Raw genomic sequence first — 20,983 nt, 5'->3', positions numbered from 1 at the left:
CTCACTAAATGGAGATTATACTGTCACTCCCCAATCTTCAAAGACTAGTTCACTTTCTTGGTTTTTCTCCACAGAGTGTTCAACTCCCAAAACCCATTAATTCCAGTGGTGGGTCACCTCCCCCTACCAAGGAGAATATTCCTCAGCTAGCAAAATAGTTTAAAACACAATTCATATATTTTCAGTGATACACATTTAAATCCAAACAACATTCTTAAAACATTTAAAACTCAAAGGATGCCTATCCTAAACATTTACAAACTACAAACAATTTCCAAAGAGCAAAGTGTTTCTTAATCATAAAATATTTGTAAAATGCAAAGCATGAAGCCCAAAGCACGAAGAATTTCTAACACAAAAAGTGATAAAAAAGTTCCAATATAAAAAAACACGGATACTATTCCTATAAACTAAAAAGACATACCAATAAGTTGCAAACGAGTCATCTGTCACAAGAAATCAAAACCAAAAGAATGGTCTCTAGTTCATCCCATGTTTTTTTCATTGCTTCTTGATGTCTTTTACCCCATTCTTAACAAGCTTGAACTGCTCTCTACATTTATACACTTTTTTTTACTTGGGTGACATCATACGCATGTGATATTTCCTCAAACATCCTTGTTAAACAAATGTTCTAAAAGCTTTTTATGTGGGACATAGATCTCAGCCTAATATTCACAATTAATGCTATATAAAGCTAACTTTTTCGAGTATGTAAAATTCCAATGATAAACACATCAGTATTGATATGCTAAATCATTTGCTTCCATCTAGTTTGCAAATGTACTTGAACTAAGCAACAGAGTCAGATTGTCTGTTTGAAACAAGGAAAATTAAATAAACCTTTGTCTTATACTGTATTGTCTTATAATGCAGGTGCAATGAGCTAGCATCTTACTCTTCACAGACAGATTGCCTGTGCTATAAGCAGAGCTTGTTTACAAAGTTGAGAAAGAAAGTGAATATCTACCACACAGGGAAAATTTGTCCAAACACGTGTCCTCATTTCTTGCTCACCAATATCCCCCACGCCATGCATCTTTTCATCTGCCACTGACATTCAAGCTTTCTGCCTGATCACAATGCAAAAATAAAAGCCACAATGAATCATGTGTTCTTAACATAATTAAAGCTAAAGTTATCCCTTAATGTATGCAAAAATTAACATATTATTGTGCATTTCCTTTGTGCCTGCCTTCTTAGTGGCTTTCCCTTTCCTACTACTCTTCTGAAGTGATGCCTCATCACTTCTAGTGATCAGTTTGAGGACAGCTTGCTGCACTGCTGTAACACATTTCAAGTTCCTGTGCATATTGCAGACAACAGCCACAACAGCACCGGTCTGAGTTTCTACTGGAGCTGGCAGCTGTTAGATGCTTGCTGTGTGTGCTGCAATGAAAACTCTGACATTCCCTGCGCCAAACTGCATCGTGGTTATGTTTATAAGTGGAATTAGCCATCTGTTCCACACTGGAAGGGCTGGGCTCCCAGGTTAATGCAAAGGCCTGTGTGTAGTAGGATCTAATTTTCTCTGTGATCCATCTGACTAAATATGGACATTCCAGCAGAGTTCCTGCTTCAGCCAGATATTTCACTATTCACATCCATCAGTCGCCTTCTGATGCATTTGTAGTCCTTATCTGATTTCTGTGCATTCTCAACTAGGTTGGCCCTTTCACCAACGTGCACAGGTCATTGGCGATGCCTTTAAGCAGTGAAGGCTAGTATTACCTGGTGCCAGTTAGTCATCTTATTGACTCTCTGCTGGAATATTCAAGCAACAAACTGTGCAATTAGATGCTATAATCATTATAATTATCAAGCAGCACAATGTTGGTGTTGCCTGCATTATATTGCAGAATAGCTGGTTAATAGCACACAGTGATTCTTGTGCCCATTTTCATGGACTCTCAAATTTGGGTTCTTCCCTTTCCACGAAAGCAATGGCACTTAACTTTTTGAATAAAAGCTGTCTGGTAAATTGATTCAAAAAGATCTATTAGGGTATGCTGTTTACATTTATTATTGGCTGATCTGACATGAGGTCAGAATCTTTTCTGTACAGACCATCGATTAAACTCATTACGTTACCTAATCGAATTCCACAAAGCATCCTCGTAACTGGTGAGTCAAGAATGCAAAGTCTTCCAATCTTTACGAATCTGAACAAAGATAAATCAGAAATATAAATGCTTCATTAAGGTTTTCAATCTCTTAATGAATATTCAAAAGGTAACACTCAGAGAACATCACATGAGATAGGCAACTAAAGTTACTTGGATTATTTACCAGCCAGGATGTTGCCCGGCATTGCTAAGGCTCTTTATTTATATTTATCCATTATAGATACAGAAGCACGTGTCCAGAAGGATGTGAGTAGCAAGAACACATTCTCAGACCAGCTGAAGTCTCTCTTTATGTTGTGCCCAGTGATTCCATCAGCTATGGGATTTTTGTTCTCAGTTGAATTCAGCTGCCTTGCCAACTCAAATGAAAAATCATCTGAAAGGATATACACACAGGGGCCAGTTTATTAAGTAAAGGAGGTACCTTATAAAATAACCACTGAGTATATATTAATAGACTTATAAAGGGGGTCAGTTTCAGACCACCTATTCATCAAAAGCCCATGTAGATTCATACTGGGTCCTCAACATGAGTTAGAGACTCTGATGTACAGCAAAAGGCCAGATATAAATTTCAAGATTTGTCTGTTCTTGTTTCTCTTCTGTAAAACTAAACCAACTACTCTAATCTTCTCAAGTTGTTATGAGAATTTGGGACAAAGACATGTGATTCAGTCCACTTCAAAGATGTCTAGAAACCTATCAAAGTACTCAGTGATTGAGTGAAGTTGAGAAATGCCATTGTTCAGCTACTGTCCTCTCAAGTTGCTGATCGGTATCAAATATCAACATTTAAAGTCCATAAGACATAGGAAATGAATTTGGCCATTCAGCCTTTGACTCTGCTCTGACATTCCATCCTGGCTGATTTATTGTCCTTCTCAATCCCATGCTCCTGTCTTTTCCACATAAACTTTGATGCCCTTACAAATCAAGAAGCTTTCAATCTCCACTTTAAATATATTCAATGACTTGGCCTCCAAAGCTGTCTGTGGCAATGAGTTCCAAGATTCATTACCCTCTGGCTAAAGAAATTTCTCCTCATCTCTGTTCTAATGGGACATCCCTCTATTCCAAGGCTGTGCCCTTTAGTCCTAGACTCACCTACTCAAGGAATCATTCTTTTCACATCTATTTTATCTCAATATATACGATAGGTTTCAATAAGAACCCCCTATTATTCTAAACTCCAATGAGTACAGGCCTAGAGCCATCAAACGCTCCTCGCACATTAACCCTTACATTCCCGGGATCATTCTTGTTATCACCCACTGGACCCTACCCAATCTCAGAAAAGCCTTTTTTAGATAAGCATCCCAAAACTGATCACAATACTCCAAGTGCAGTCTGATCAATGTCTTACAAAGCTTCAGCATTACATCCTTGCTTTTATATTCTAATCCTCCCAAACTGAATGCTAACATTGTATTTGCCTTTCTTACCACCAATTCAACCTGGTAATTAACCTTTAGGGAAACCTGCACAAGGACTCTTGAATTGCACCTTTGCACCTCAGGGTTTTGAACTTTCTCTCCATTTTCTCACCATTATTCCTTCCACCAAAGTACATGACCATCCACTTCCCTACAGTATATTTCATCTGTTATTTCTTTGCCATTTCTCCTAATCTGTTGAAGATCTTCTGCAGACTCCCTGCTTCCTCAACACTACCTGCCCCTCCACTTACCATCTGTAAATTTGGCCACAAAGCTGCCAGTTCTGTCATTCAAATCATTGAAATATAACATGAAAAGAAGCAGTCCCAACACTGACCTTTACAGAACACCTTTGTTCACTGGCAGCCTGCTAGAAAAGGCCTCCTTTATTCCCATTGTCTCCTGCCCATCAGCCAATTTTATATCTTTCCCATCCCCTTATTTCACTACCACAGGCTCATATCTTGTTTAGCAGCCACATGTGTGGTACTTCATCTAAGGCCTTCTACATAACTCTTTGGTTAAAAAGAAAAGGATTTAGCACTTTCCCTGCGTGACTATTTTGAAGATTAACTAGCCAATCAGAAGTGGCAGACAAAGGAGCTAAATATTCTACGGGAGTAGAAATGCCTAAGCATCATCCCTGATTAGGATGGCAGAGAATGTCATTGAAACTGGTTAAAATCGATACCTGTACCCAGATGGAAGCCCAGGAAGAGTTTGTTCACCTCTTTGGTTATTTCCCGGTTTTGGAATTTGGTGAAGCAACACAAGATGTTTGAATTTTTTATGGATGGTTTCTGAGATAGGAAGAAATTGGCACTATTGCTAGACACAGAAGTTACTCGTGAACATTACAAATTCAGGTTTCATTAAAGCTACAATTGAAATTCCCTGTACAATGAGCCAATGTAAATTCAATCATTATTTGAAAATTTTGCTGAACTAACATAGATGACTGTTTGAGTTTCATGTTGAGTTGTTGCTTTTATCATGTGTTTTCATGATCATTGACTGTTTCAGTGCAGCAGGCTCCGTCACCTTATTTCACTACCAAACTATTCTATGGCTGGAGTGGGAGAGGAGGATAATATTGATTTATTAATCTGTGAAGAATTAGATAATAAGATACGGATCAATAAAGGTCTTTTTATAAGTCAGGAATTAGTCAGTTCCTGGGAGACAGTTAACATTTGTTAGAAGAGATTCCAGGCAGAGAGATTTTATACTTTGAGCAAAGTGTGGGAAGGTTTGAACTGTCAGATGAAAGACAGTAGTTTTGATTCGAATGACCTCCCATGCAATGCTTCATGACAGCTGATACACAACTTTGCTGTGCACTCTGTGGTCTGCGGTGACAGAAATGTGGAAATGAAGCAGGACCTATGAAAGGAGAATTCCCACAAAACCAAGTCAGCCCTCTGAATGACTGAGTTTGCAGCAACACATTCACTGAAATAACCTTAATTCTGAACTCTAAAGTCAGAGACAGACACAATTCATGTACCTCCAGAACACTTCTTTCACATTCTCCTGACAGCTTACCTCACTAACATTATTTAAAACTTAACTCGTATTTTATTGGCACTGAAGTTTATTTCTGAGTTGCATTTTTGTGACTTCTTATTGGAGGAAGAATTCTGCAATTTAACAATATGGCATTAGATTTAAAATAAAGGGTTATTTTAAAGCTCAGTTTCATTTGAAAACTTAATATTGTAAGCACTGGAGTCACAAAATCCACATACTGAATAGTGGTGCCACAAGTAAGGGGTGCAACAATAAAAACAAAAAATTGCTATTGACGGAGAAGTTGTTCTTGGATTGGGCCATATTTAAGAACTGACACATACCTACTCAAACATACAAGTTAACTTGCCTGAATTTTTGACTTCATACAAAAAACGTGTGTAGGTGAATAACCAACAAGGGTTCAAAAGCTGTGTTGAGAATGGAGCTCCTATCATTTGTGAATGTCATCTTAAGCCAGTGATTGGAAGATTGCTCGTAATGTGTTCCTTTGTGTCTCTTCCATACATCATGGCTTGCTTTATTTTAGAAAGGAACAGAGCTGATAAAAGTCAAGCCATTGTGACTCTGCTGAAGTTAGACTGGACATGGAGTACTGTTAGTTGGATTAGATGACTCTCAGCAGGGTACTGTAACCTTTTGCGAGGGTATTACTCAAAATTATAGTCCCGTGATTCACATACTTGCTATAATATGTCTTTTTTTTAAGATATTGAGCACAGTATGAGAACGAACTATTCTTTAAAAAATATAAGCTGTCTTTTTTGTAGATCTCCAACACTTCAGTATTATGTTCCGATGGAACTCATGCCAAAGAGTACAGAAATAGGGAACCGTTATGCAGTACCAATATAATGTTTTAATATTTGCTCAGCATATGTGTGTGCTTCCTAATTGAAAAGTAATTACTTGTTTCTGTGTATGTTAATTATTTTTTCTTTGTTCATCTTTCTTCCAGTTTTATTTGAAGCTGGGATCTAAAGCTTACCATCAATTAACTACATTTGAAGTGTAGATTTCAAAATTCACTGCATATCCTGACCCACCTGCCTCTCCAAATGCTGGGAGTGAATTCATTAAAGGAACATGCACATGTGTCTTTTCTTTGCAAACTCCAAACAGGGAGCTGAGGGGGAGTACTTGAGGCAATAGTGAAGGGTGCATACAGCAAATTACTTAATAGCATTACAAGGACAGCAGGGTGAGCTATAATAAGTTGTCAGGGAGCAAGTAGAAGAATACATAGACAGTAGAGCTTAGCCACGCAGTACAAGGAGGTAGATAAAACAGTCAAAGCATAAAAGAAAGTCCAGATGGATAATTTAAACTTCATTCCGAAGGTGATTATTTTTTGAATTGTAGCAGTAACCCAACTTAATAGAGAATAACGATGATAGCACTTAAGTAGTGTTGATTTAGGCATACAGATTTGTGGCACATCATAAACACAAGAGATCCTGCAGATGCTGGAAATCCAGAGTAACGCACACAAAATGTTGGACGAACTTAGCAGGTCAGGCAGCATTTATGAAAAAGAATAAAGAATTGAGGTTTCAGTCCGAGACTCTTCATCGTGACTGAAGATCTGTGGTAGGTCCTGATTTAATGAAAAGTGCAGCAAAAATGCACTTAAGATTTATCTGTTTATTTATCTTGCTGGTTACCACGAATGTTAAATTGGCATTGATCAGAAAATCCAGATTATAGACTGAAAATGAGTTACAGCCACAATATTTAAATTTATGGAAACAGAAAAGGACATCAAATAAAATGGGAGCTTAGTAGGATTAAGTGCAACTCAGTTGATTGACACAACAGCCAGGGTCATACTAGCTATACAAATCAGCAAGGTCTCTGCATGGGACAGCAACCTCTGCAGAATTTGTTCAGCCCAGAACACAGAGCTCATTTGGGAAAGGGGTTGGAGGTGGGTTGTGGGGGAGGTGCTATGACATTAAGAAACCTGTCAAATGACAGGCTTTAATATGGTATCTGGAAAATTGCAAAGCAGTGCAAGAAGAGGTTGACCCCGGTTTAATTGCAGTTTAACAGATACTCAAGTAAATTTAGCAACTCTGAGAAAAATGCATAGAACTAAATTGGGTTATCACACAAGATCATACCTACATTGCATTTGTCTCATAAATTAAGGTGACACCCAAATAGAGGAAGTCCTACATTTTTAGTTGAGAAATATTCACTGCAAGTCAAGGTCACCGTTATCTTTGCCCTTATGGAATGTTGACTGAGGCAATATGACAGATAGTAAAAATAGTGTCAGACTGAGCAAAAATATAATTGCAATTACACCAAAATGCATGTCCTAAACATTAGTTTTCTGATTTTCAATGCTATTGTCTTAGACTTTCACACTCAATTGCCGCCTGCATGGAAGAGCAAAGTCTACTGCTTTTAGTTATGGGAGATCAAAAAAATTAGTATTCAATTTCTGGGTCAAAACTGAAATTGAAAGCATGGATTAGTTTAGACCTTTCCTATTTAAACTTGGATCTGTTATCAATTCAAAATTCTAAGATTTACACTAAGGGTTGGAATTTGGCAAAATCGAATGCATTTAATGTTCAAATATTTCTGTCAGTTTTTCTTCAGTTATTTTATCTCATTTTGTAATTTAATGTTTGTTCAGGCATTATAGGTTGATGTGTTCTTTTTTCCATATATGTAATGTGACATAATTAAGCAGAAGTGAACATTGCCCTCCATATACATTAACATGAAGGACACATTAACATGAAGTCAAAAGCATTAAATATCATAATGTTGGCTTAGCCGATAGAGTGGGTAAAATTATGATGACATTCTTCTTCGAACAACTAAGCAGAAAGAGAAAGCACGGTCATGATGTGGTTAATTTTGAGAAATTTGTGGGATATGGTGGAATACCATTTTAACTCTTCGCCCAATTTCCTCTGCGTTGATGCTGGTGGAAAATAAGATCTGTAAAGCATACCTATACAATCACGTACCCCAAGTCTGGATAGGCTTAAAATTATCCCTAATATTCTCAGTACAGATTATAAAATCATTCAAAGCAAGGTTCCACTTTAAATATCTGTTGATAAAAAAAAATTAAATAGTTTGGTAAAAAGATTACTTCTTCAAGAAGGCTAAAAAAAAGACTTAATTAAGATAATTAAAGGTAATAAGTCTTGACACAAAAGGATATGCCTCACAAACGACATAAGTTCATTATGCTTGTGTGATGTGACAGCCTATTATGAAAAAATACAATATGTTCAATTGTTTTCCACCTTTCATAAGGCTTTGCAATACTTTCAATGGGAGCTAATTTTCCTGATGACAGCTGAGGGGAACTGCTGGTGCTCTGTTGTCCAGATGGATGCAACCCCCAGATGTGTGCAAACCAGCAGCTGTATCCATTATTAAACTCACTCGCCACGCTGCACACAGAGCCCAGCAGCAGAAGCTGACCTTGGTGAAATGCTTTTCCCGACCTGCAGCTTAGGTTTGGCCAGAACTTAGAGATTCCCTTCATTTCACTAGGGATTCTTGATCTGTGGGAGGGAAAGGTCAGGTTGTTTTTTCCACAGTAATTTGATTTTACTTCATGGTTTATAATAATTAATACTTAATTCATTTTGATTTTTAATATGTACATTAACTTTGTTAGTTTTGAAAGATCTGTTAATAATGCAGGCAGTTAAAAGCTGTTTAGAAAGCCTCATATTTCGAGGCTTGCTACCTATCAAAACCTGTCAAAGACATTCTTGGGACAAGGCCTCTGCCCAGCATCAGCCAAAATTAGTTTGTCTAGAAGAGTTTCCTGTTCCTGGTCAAGGTCACCCTTCATGTAATATCAGGGCCTCAGGAGTGCTAAGGACCATTCTGGTACACAAGTCATGTGAAGGTGACCATCTGTGATCCTCCGTATACGTAATGCATAGGTGAAAAGGAGATTGCAGAAGTCCCTTAAAGGAAAATCAGCCTTTCTCTTACCCCAAAAATAACCTCAAATTTGAGGATTACTGGAACAATGGGAAGGGAGTTATTATCCTTTCAGCACTTAAAATGGGAGATATTCACTCGCTCTGCCTAAGCTGGAAATTTTCTTCAAGGCTTTGGGGCAAATTGATGAGATAGAGAAAAAGACAGGTTCCCTCTGTGGAATATCAGGGTGAAATATTAGAATCCAGTTCTGAAGTCAACCTCTTGTCTGGCGAATATACTAAAAATGATGCTTGTAGAAATGCATACACAGTAGGCTTAATAGGTTTTAAATCTGCAGTTGATGAAATAACTTTTAAACCTGCAATATATCTGCTGCCAAGACCATAAATGTCGTATGGTGGCTTACAGCATGCAAACACTCTTGTTTAATCAATAGATTGCAGTTAGTGATTCAGTCTTGTTACTTCAGAACAGAAAACTGCTCTGTAATCTCCCTTATTGTTGTAGTTTTATGGAAGAGACATCAACTTCATGATAAAATACCGTAATCCTGTTTGAAGGGAGAAAAGTCATGAGTCACATTGATAATAATGTCATTTAATGGTGATACAGTAATAGCCATCGTGATGATTTATATCAGTTTTATGTTTGTTTACCAAAGGGGAGAAAAAGGATTGACAATCATTTATTTTTTTAAAAATGTTGTTTTTGTTACACAGTAAAATGGCTATCAGTTAGAACTAAACAAAAAGATATTGGTTTGGGATCTGTGGGTGCAATGATAATGAAATTGCCAGTTTACCCCATCAACACTTTGTAATTTGGCAACAATGTCAACATGCAATTGAATGTGAATATTCAGCAATCCACTTGTTTTCTGATCCTTCACAGGGTGTACAGATGTAGTATTTGCATATGCAGTCACCTAAGAAAACTGATTTGATGAGAACTACTTTATGCCCTGTGTGCTCAGGATGGCTCACTACAAAATTGTTAACCTTGAACAAGGCGGAAAAGGGCCAACATTTTGCTTATTGTTGAACCAATGCCCTTGAAATTAAAATCCTACAAAAAGTAGTGGATTTGGCCCAATCCATTATGGGTAAAACCATCTCCGCCACTAAGTCCATCTACATGGAACATTGTTGCAGAAAAGCAGAGTCCATCATTAGGGACTCCACCAACCAGAACATGCTCTCTTCTCACTGTGGTCATCAGAAAGAAGGTACAGGAGCCTCTGGACTCACACAACCAGGTTCAGGAACAGTTATTACACCTCACCCATCAGACCCTTGAACCAGAGGGGTAGCTTCACTTGCCCCATCACTGAACTGTTCCCACAACCTATGGTCTCACTTAAGGACTCTTCATCTCATACGCTAGATATTTATTGCTTGCTTGCTTGCTTATTTATTTATCTATCTATCTATTTTTAAAATTTTTTTTTTGTATTTGCACAGTTTGTTGTTTTTTGTACACTGATCGCCAGTCACTCACTCAACACTAACTCAAAAGCTGGTGCGGTCTTTCATTGATTCCATTATGGTTATTGGAATTATTGAGTGTGCCTGCAAGAAAATGAATCTCAAGTTTGTATATGGTGACATGTTTGTACTTTGATAATAAATTTACTTTGAACTTTTGAACTTTGAAGAACTTCTCTGGCCCGGAAAAAACGAATTCAACAAATATAGGCTTAATACTTCTTGATGAACTTAAAATGACACAACTTTAACTTTAATTTAACTTCTTTTTGGTTGCCTCACCTACAATGATCATGTATCTATAGCCTATGTTGGTTTCTATAAAAATGATTAAAGTGTGAATTTTAAATCCTGCTTTTAATTTCCCGCTTTGTTGCTCCTGCGGAATTTCCAATCTTATTGACCGTTTAGTTGGACTGTTTATAGAATGTGAAGATATACACATTTTTATTGAATCAGGGACTTCACACATTTTAAGTGAGTGATTACATCAAAAACTATTCTCATTTTGTCCACCATTGTGCAGCTAATTTGTCTGATGTTACTGACTGGATTGGAAATAACTTGCAAATCCTTTCTAAAGCTTAGTATGTTGGAAGTGTTTCTGTGCATATTGCTGATTCTTAGTTTTTCTTAATTGGGTATATGAGTTGGCTTCAAATGTGTTAAATGCTAGTTGGTAAGTAATTTAAAATGAAATACACTGAATAATCTTCAATAACTGATGAATAAATGACTTGCCTGGAAATTACTCTGATTAAGCTTTCCTTCCTTTGCTATTCTACTGAAGTATAAAGAATGTACAGAGTCTCCAAATAAAGTATTCATTTTGGTAAATAAAAAATTGCATTTAAGTTTCACCTTGCTGTAAAGGACACCAAGCAAAAGTCTATTAATGTATTCGGTGACAAGTCCTCATTTTTATTATAAGCAGGTACGATAGCAAGCTAATTTAATACTTAAACTCCTTTCTGATGCTGACCTATAAATGAAGGGTCAATCCATGTCAACTCAACCAATCATGCTGTGCTACAATGTCAGGTCTTCACTACATCTCGGAGATGTGTGTTGCTCTGGGAGTTGCACTGTGGGAGCTCTGCTCAGGGAGCTCCCTGCATTGTTGCAGCACTCGTGCTGATTGACAGCAACTTTTAACCTTTTGCTCTTTGCCATTTGTGTCTGCTGTGGAAGGTTGTTTTCACAGAAAGAAAATCCAATAACTATAGCAGAATGTGGGGATGGTTGTACAGAGAGATGGGCAATTCCTTATAATAGCTAAGGCAATGAATGTCGCTCACTGTACCATTTAATATAATCTAAAATTTGATGTCAACAAGAGAGCTCTTTAGGATTTCTCTTCGGATTATTGCCTGAGAAGTAAAAAATGCATTCAAATAGAAAACTGAAGCAGTCCAGCCTCCTTACATTGATTGTATCTAAGCTGATATTTTCATCGTAGAGTAAGCCCTTTGCCATAACAAAATTCTGCAATATATTGTCAGTTAGGCTTAATGACATGATTGAGTAAATTTGCTTTGAAAGTGGAAAGAAATTGAGGTTTTACTTCTGGCTATATTACAGAGAAAAAATTGTTTCCAAAAATAAGGTAAATCTGTAGATCACCTCAGTGAGGAAGGCAACAAAAGATAGGCAATTTTGTTTTCTGTAGCTAGTTGGTAATTACGTAAGTGTTGACTGCATTATGTATGTGCATGCATTAACTGGATATTATCAAAAGTGCAATGAACTTCTGAAATATTAACCACTTGAAGTATATTGCTGTAAGATGGATAAAACATCTTTAAAAGATTAGAGCAGGAATGTGTGCTAGAAGAGAATGTTGGCTATAAGATAGCTTCTTATTGTTGTATCTCTGTCTCCAGCCTTGAAATCTTATTTTGTGGATATGGTGCTGGGCTAGTAATCCTAACCTAATGATGCTCAGAATTTATGCTCAGCAAGAATGTTAATAAAAAGATGCAAATGTCTCAGAAAATAATAATGCAAATGTTGAAGCGTTTTATGAGCATGACATAATTTCTCAGTGGTAATATGATGTAAATCAAATTCAGTGTTGTAGATTCACTTTTCAAGTAAGTTCTGCACCATCAATAGCTTGTGCTAAACACGGATGAGGAGGGGACAGATTGAGACATTCTCCACTGCAATGCACACTGAATTTCCAGCAGATATGCTCAGAGGTTAGGAAGATGCAAGGGGACTCTATAGTGGAATGTCTGCTTAACTGAATGTTGGCTGTGAAAGTTCTTTACTGTCCTTTTGGACTCCTTGTGGAGTCCAATTGAGCAGCAGAACCATCCATAGATTCCCTAGTTCTGCATTTGAAGAATATGGCTATTGAATCTGTACCAAGTTATCCTGGTACAAGTACATAGGCCTATTTAAATAAATGAGAGAAGTCAGATGCTGGTAAGAAGTAAGTGTTTAGTGAGTTTAATTCTTAGATTTTCATTTATTTCTGCATATGCTAATATTTTTACACCTTGTAATGACCGGTTAAGATATATATATAAGATTTTTTAACACTTCAAATTATTGACTGGTCCTGAACGATTTTGAATTTTAGTTCGTGTCAAAGACATTCAATATAGGTGGCATGATTGATAGCTGGTGAGCCCAGGATGGGTCTTTGCCAGCTGTCAAAACCATTCTGTCAGTGCAATTAGATACTGGTGTAGGACGAAGACTTGCATTGCCCAGGGCATTGCTAAAAAGCAGAAAACCAGCATCCCAGCAAAGGACAGAAACTAGTATCATAGTCCAAGGGCAGCAGAAGTTTTACCTCATTAGGAAGAAATTTCCTTGGACTTGCTAGCATTTATCTTCTGAGTAGATAATATATGAGAAGACTGGTAGGTAGATCTACAAATCAATTCTAAAGGTAGAGCAAAAGCAAGCTGTAATATTTTTTTGCTAATTGCTGTTCCCAGAGCCCTCATGGTCTTTTTGAACTCATAATCACTGAACAATTAGCAACGTCTCTGAGATTGTTCACTGAGCCGAGGCCTGCTTGTTTGTGCTTCTTTTCCCTCAGCGTTTCAGAAATCAATAAGGCAAGGGATATAGGTAAGTGTAGATCCATCTTGCGCCATTTTGGATACATTTGGAAAGCCTTTAATTTAAAGCACTTCAAGTTTTGATTCAGTTCAGTTGACAAATGGTGGTGCAGATGAATCGAAGGTCAAAATGTCTTGATGTGCACTGCATTTTTTTTCCGCACTCACTGCAAGCTTAGTTGGCAAGGAAACAGCTATTGCAACCACAGCAACAAAGGCAGATGAACATTTCACTTCTTTCCCCCCAAAAAGTTCTTCATATTCATGAATAATACAACATAAAGGTTCTGGTCTTAACATCAGACGGCTCCACTTCTGACTAATTTTAGACTCTTTGACAAGACATCAGCAAAAATAATTTTCTACGTAAGGCTGCTGCTCAAGAAATTGGGAGTAAGTATAATTAGTAATATATGTAACAACATTGGTGCTGTATTTTGTCAATATATTTTGTTGATTTGCATCATGTTTGAAAGCCATAATCATGTTTCATTGATAATGTGGGTTATATCTATCTTTCCAATAGACTGGTGGTTAGGAAAAGTTGTGTTCGGTTTACATTTTTATTTCTAGTTCTTTATTAGAGATCTGCAAATTTTGATAGTTGGCAGGTTTAATCTTTGAGCCTTCTCAAAATGCAAATAATCTTGATTCTCATTACTCAAAGGTATTGAGTTTTTGTTAAAGCAGTTAGGTCTGCATAAATCCTGCCAATGACTGAACTTTAGATATGCATTTCACACCACAATTTGTTCTCTGACTGACTTCCAAGCAGCTGTTCCTTCACCTTATACACGAGTGTTAAAATGTTTGGGAGAAGTGGATGAGTAATGGGCCATCAAAGCTCAAGCATGGAGGGTGAGAAATGTGGCACAATAGTGGTTTTGTTCATATGGATTTAGTACCAAAATGCATCTTCGGTACACTCACACACACACACACACACACACACACACACACACATCTATGACTCAAGTCTTACTGGATGCCGCATTGGTGAAGCTAATGATGTTCACTCTCTGAACTAGATGTATGCACAGTAGAGAGATTATGATCTCAATTCATATGGAACCCTCATTTGATGCCTAGATGCACTCTGCACGTGTTCTTATAATTTGCAGATATCACAGGAAATGCCGTGCCAAGTTTCGTGGTTCTTTCCTAGATAGAGCCAGGGCGACATTTTACAGTTTAATCCAGCACAACTGAGTAAGAGAGAACGTTGATTTCTCTCGGAACAAGTTAAGCTGAGTTACTTTCCCTTTCTCTTATCAGAACCAGCAGTGGAGACAACAGTCTGCCTGCTTCAAAATATCTAACCATCTGCTGTTGTAGAGCAAAGAATAATGAATAATTGGAGATATGGATTGTGCTAGTGTGGTAACAATGAATCATAGTCAAAACTAGAGACATGGAATGGAACGGTGAAGACCCTTAAGTTTCAGGATCTTCGCTAATTTTGTTACAAAGTGCACCCATTATTGTAATAAAAAATTGAAGTTACTGTTAGACCTGTGGATAATAATTTTATTCTGTAATTGGGACCAGGTCTGTTAATTAAGTCTTGCTGTAGCCACTATTCCGTTATCAAAAAGTAGTTTTACTGGTAGTCTCATCAACTGAGAATTTAAAATGCGGTACCGATTTCATGCTGAGGTAGACCAGCTTTAGTTGGTCTCCTGGAGCACACCACCATTTTTTAAAATAACTCTGCCATTATTTTAAACACCAACTCTGTGCGATCTTTCATTTTGCCCCTACATCTGTGCCTCTCCCTCGACAGCCTTAGCCTACCATGCAGCTCTCATTGTAGAGGGAGGCCTCTGACTTCCAGTGGAGCAGCTGTAGATGTTGAAGCACATCCCTAATCAGCTCTGTGAGGACCCACTTGTACATTTTGGCTCCTTGGTGTAGGTGAAATTGTCCACGTGAAACAGCAGTTGCCCCCATCAGGTGGTTGTGCTGGGAGGAGGGTTGCTGCCTTTCAGAGAACAGCATCAACTAACACTCCATGATGCAGTTATCCCTCCTCATTGCAGTCTTTATCTTAGAATTCAACTTCTGGACTGTATAAACCTTTTCTCACTATGATCCATTACAGAATTATCTATGACAAAGTTCCATGGGTATGGTGGTGTGGGATTGATGGAAGAGGCAAGCGTTTACATTCTTGATGGTCAGTAACTCAGAGTATTTGCTAAGTGGGATCTGGGATATAAACTACGAAGACCTTGGCCTCTTTTGATGTTTGCTTTATGCCGATTCTAATGCAAGATTTTGCTATGAATAGTTCAGCCACAAATTGCATTATCAATTCCTGAATGAGCTTCACTTGAGCTGAGCCACACTCGAATAGTAATTGAAGTATAATAGAATATATTGGAAAGAGAGTCATAGAGTTTACAGCTTGGAAACAGGGTCTCAGCCCCAACTACATTGTTATGGACAGTTTTTAATTGTTCTGTTGTATTCCTTTGTATTTACTGTGAAAGTCCACAAGAAAATGGAACCCAGGGAAGTATATGGTGACATAAGTGTACTTTGATAATAAATTTACTTTGATCTTTGAACTGGTCAAGGTGTCTTCCTGTGCGGCCCCGTTTGCTTTATTAGGTTCAATTCCCTCTACGTTTCTCCTGTCCATAAACCTGTCTGTACTCCTGTCTGTATTTACTTCTTTGAAGAAAGAAAAAGAGCTCATGTTTCATGTCAATGAATGTCGATTTGAACAGATTTCAATATCTGATTTCAAGCATCTGAAATATTTTAGTACCTCTTTTGCAAATCCTTTCAGCAATACGCATCGAATTTAGCTGTCAGATGTTTAGTGACTGAAGCAACCTGAAGTTTACATTTTGTTCTCTTACGTTGTAGAAACATAGAAAATAGGTGCAAGAGTAGGCCATTCGGCCCTTTGAGCCTGCACCGCCACTCAGTATGATCGTGGCTGATCATCCAACTCAGAACCGTGTACCTGCTTTCTCTCCATACCCCCGATCCCTTTAGCCACACGGGCCATATCTAACTTCCTCTTAAATATAGCCAATGAACCAGCCTCAACTGTTTCCTGCGGCAGAGAATTCCACAGATTCACCACTCTCTCTGTGAAGTTTTCCCTCATCTCGGTCCTAAAAGGCTTCCCTTTTATCCTTAAACTGTGACCCCTCATTCTGGACTTCCCCAACATCGAAAACAATCTTCCTGTATCTAGCTTGTCCAATCCCTTTAGAATTGTGAACGTTTCAATAAGATCCCCCCTCAGTCTTCTAAATTCTAGTGAGTATAAGCCTAGTGACCCTAGTCAATCCAATCTTTCTTCATATGAAAGTCCTGCCATCCCAGGAATCCATCTGGTGAACCTTCTCTGTACTCCCTCTATGGCAAGAATGTCTTTCCTCAGATTAGGGGACCAAAACTGCACACAATATTCTAGGTGCAGTCTCACCAACGCCTTGTACAACTGCAGTAGAACCTCCCTGCTCTTGTACTCAAATCCTTTTGCTATGAATGCCAACATACCATTTGCCTTTTTCACCGTCTGCTGTACCTGCATGCCCACCTTCAATGACTACTGCACAATGACACTCAGGTCTTGTTGCATCTCCCCTTTTCCTAATCAGCCACCGTTCAGATAATAATCTGTTTTCCTGTTCTTGCAACCAACGTGGATAACCTCACATTTATCCACATTAAATTGCATCTGCCATGAATTTTCCCACTCACCTAACCTCTCCTAGGCTCTCCCCTATCCACTCTACTAGTTACATCTTCAAAAAATTCTATAAGATTCATCAGACATGATTTTCCTTTCACAAATCCATGCTGACTTTGTCCAATGATTTCACCTCTTTCCAAATGTGCTGTTATCACATCTTTGATAACCGACTCCAGCATTTCCCCACCACAAATGTCAGACTAACTGGTCTATAATTCCTTGGTTTCTTTCTCACTCCTTTTTTAAAAAGTGGGGTTACATTAGCCACCCTCCAATCCTCAGGAACTAATCCAGAATCTAAAGAGTTTTGAAAAATTATCACTTATGCATCCACTATTTCTTGGGCTACTTCCTTAAGCACTCTGGGATGCAGACCATCTGGCCCTGGGGATTTATCTGCCTTTAATCCCATCAATTTACCTAACACCACTTCCTTACTAACATGTATTTCCCTCAGTTCCTCCATCTCACTAGACCCTCAGTCCCCTACTATTTCCGGAAGATTATTTATGTCCTCCTTAGTGAAGACAGAACCAAAGTAGTTATTCAATTGGCTTGCCATGTCTTTGTTCCCTATAATCAATTCACCTGTTTCTGACTGTAAAGGACCTTTGTCTTGACTAATCTTTTTTTTCCACGTATCTATAAAAGCTTTTACAGTCAGTTTTTATATTCCCTGCCAGTTTGCTCTCATAATCTTTTTTCCCTTTCCTAATTAAGCCCTTTGTCCTCCTCTGCTGGTCTCTGAATTTCTCCCAGTCCTCAGGTGTGCTGCTTTTTTTTTTAGCTAATTTATATGTTTCTTCTTTGGACTTGATACTATCCCTAATTTCCCTTGTCAGCCATGGGTGCACTACCTTCCCTGGTTTATTCTTTTGCCAAACTGGGATGAACAATTGTTGTAATTCATCCATGCGATCTTTAAATGCTTGCCATTGCATATCCACCGTCAGCCCTTTAAGTATCATTTGCCAGTCTATCTCAGCTAATTCACGTCTCATACCTTCAAAGTTACCCTTTTTTAAGTTCAGAACCTTTGTTTCTGAATTAACTATGTCACTCTCCATCTTAATGAAGAATTCCACCATATTATGGACACTCTTACCCAAGGGGCCTCGCAGGACAAGATTGCTAACTAACCCTTCCTCATTGCTCAATACCCAATCTAGAACGGCCTGCTCTCTAGTTGGTTCCTCAACATGTTGGTTCAGAAAATCAACCCGCATGCATTCCAAGAAATCCTCTTCCTCAGCAGCCTTACCAATTTGGTTCACCCAATCTATATGTAGATTGAAGTCACCCATTATAACTACTGTTCCTTTATTGCACACATTTCTAATTTCCTGTTTAGTGCCATTCCCAACCTCACTACTACTGTTAGGTGGCCTGTACACAACTCCCACCAGTGTTTTCTGCCCCTTAGTGTTATGCAGCTCTACCCATATCGATTCCACATCCTCCAGGCTAATGTCCTTCCTTTCTATTGCGATAATCTCCTCTCTAACCAGCAATGCTACCCCACCTCCTTTTCTTTTCTGTCTACCCCTCCTGAATATTGAATATCCCTGGATGTTGAGCTCCCATCCTTGGTCACCCTGGAGCCATGTCTCTATGATCCCAACTATATTATATTCATTAATAACTACCTGCACATTCAATTCATCCACCTTGTTACGAATGCTCCTCACATTGACACACAAAGCCTTCAGGCTTGTTTTTACAACACTCTTAGCCCTTATACAATTATGTTGAAAAGTGGCTCTTTTTGTTTTTTGCCCTGGATTTGCCTGCCTGCCACTTTTACTTTTCACCTTACTACTTTTTTGCTTTTACCCTCACTTTACACCCCTCTGTCTCTCTGCACTTGTTCCCATCTCCCTGCCACATTAGTTTAAAGCCTCCTGAACAGCAGTAGCAAACGCTCCCCCTAGGACATTGGTTCCAGTCCAGCCCAGGTGCAGACTGTCCTGTTTATATCGGTCCCACCTCCCCCAGAACTGGTTAGGTTGTGCTTGAAACAGTTATATCTCCATTTTTGCCACCTGCAAACTTTGTGACTGTTTGAAAGGTTTTTTTTTCTTGTTTGCCTTTGTATAACTGAATCACAGCCCATAAACACACTAATATCTCCCACAGAAAAACATTGAAACACCTCTCAGATAGATTTTTTTAAAAATTAGATTAATTGTTGCTACTAAAAGTAAGCTGGATTAAACCATATTTCTGTGGTGCAGTAAACCCATCTGAACTGATCCACACATAACACCAGGTTCCTTAAGATAAAACAAAGGTGTTCTGGTTGCTTTAATCTCGTACTTCTGTTTGCATGATGCTGCTTTGACAGACTTTTGCTTTCGAGAATATAATATACATTCTACAATATGTCAGCTAGTTTCATGATAAAATTAAAGCACAGACTCCTATTAAGAATATAATACTGTGAATTTGTCCTCTTGGGCTCCATGAATGAACCTCACCTGTATGTTTTCTGTTTACACAAGCCCTACACTTCCATTCTTAATCCACACCTCTCAATGAATCAAAAATTCTTGTCAAATGTGTCAGTCATCTCTTCCAAAGTAGTGCTGTGCCAATGGAGGTTACAGCACATGAGATGTGTTAAGCGATAGCAATGTCACTGTAACGTTTTTGTCTATCTTGTTATGCCTCACTAATGCTAGTATAGCGATGTTTGATCCTGCATTGATTTCTCACTCGCTCAGTCCAATAGTTTTGTTGCGGTTTTTCCAGTCATTATAACTTTTGTTCATGCTGTTACAAAGGAAGAAATGAATGACCTGCATTTCTGTAACTCCTTCAGCTACCTTGGGACACAGTATTGATGAAGAAATATTTCTGAAAACTGTAATATGAAGTTATGCACTTTGTATAATTGCTTCCTAGTGCCGCTGCTAAACTAACCATTTTAGTTTGTATATTGGGAAAGCAGATTAAAGACACATTGGCCTTGAATTTCAATTTTATGCATTTACTTACCTGCTGAAACAAAGCTCAGTGAATCTCTGACAGTAATGCAATTTATTCCACCTCCACGTTCTTTCTCACTTTAGTGGAAGTTCCTCTGTTCTAAAGTTCATTCTAATGTCATGTAAATGAAAAGAAATACAAAATGAAATAAAATGAGTCGATGCAACAGCTACATTTTAATATGTGGAGATTGTTGTCAATGCAAAGGTGTCAACTCTACCTGGCAACTATCCCTTGTGTCAGCCAGACAGGTAAGTAGCTTTAGAATGAATAGCAATTTGTAATAGCAGACTTCTCTAAGGCATTAATTAGAGCTTTCAAAGTTTCATCAAAGGTTATGGAGATTCCATTAACCAAGTGGGATGTCCCTACTGCAAATTAGAAAGGGAGCATTAAAGAGACTGCATATAAAAAAGGAACTCGGATGACCTCTGAGAGAAATGAAGACATCATTGATATGATTTTGTATATTGATTTATGGCAGAAGTTCATTATTGCAGATCTTTCGTATTAGGTTTTTGATTTTGACCGATAGAATCTTCATTATAGGCAATGGAGTCCTTAAAGCAAAAAGTCAATTATGATGAGAATAATGAAGCCTTAATCTATAAAAATGTAGAACACATTTCTGTGATTGTGATTTGTTTCCATATTAAGATGGGGCTTTAACAGGATTCAAAATAATCCTGCCCACTAT

This window comes from Hypanus sabinus, chromosome 23 (assembly GCF_030144855.1).
Source record: "Hypanus sabinus isolate sHypSab1 chromosome 23, sHypSab1.hap1, whole genome shotgun sequence".
Taxonomy (NCBI): Eukaryota; Metazoa; Chordata; class Chondrichthyes; order Myliobatiformes; family Dasyatidae; genus Hypanus; species Hypanus sabinus.
The sequence above is the reverse complement of the archived record's forward strand: the minus strand, read 5'-3'. Positions refer to the sequence as shown.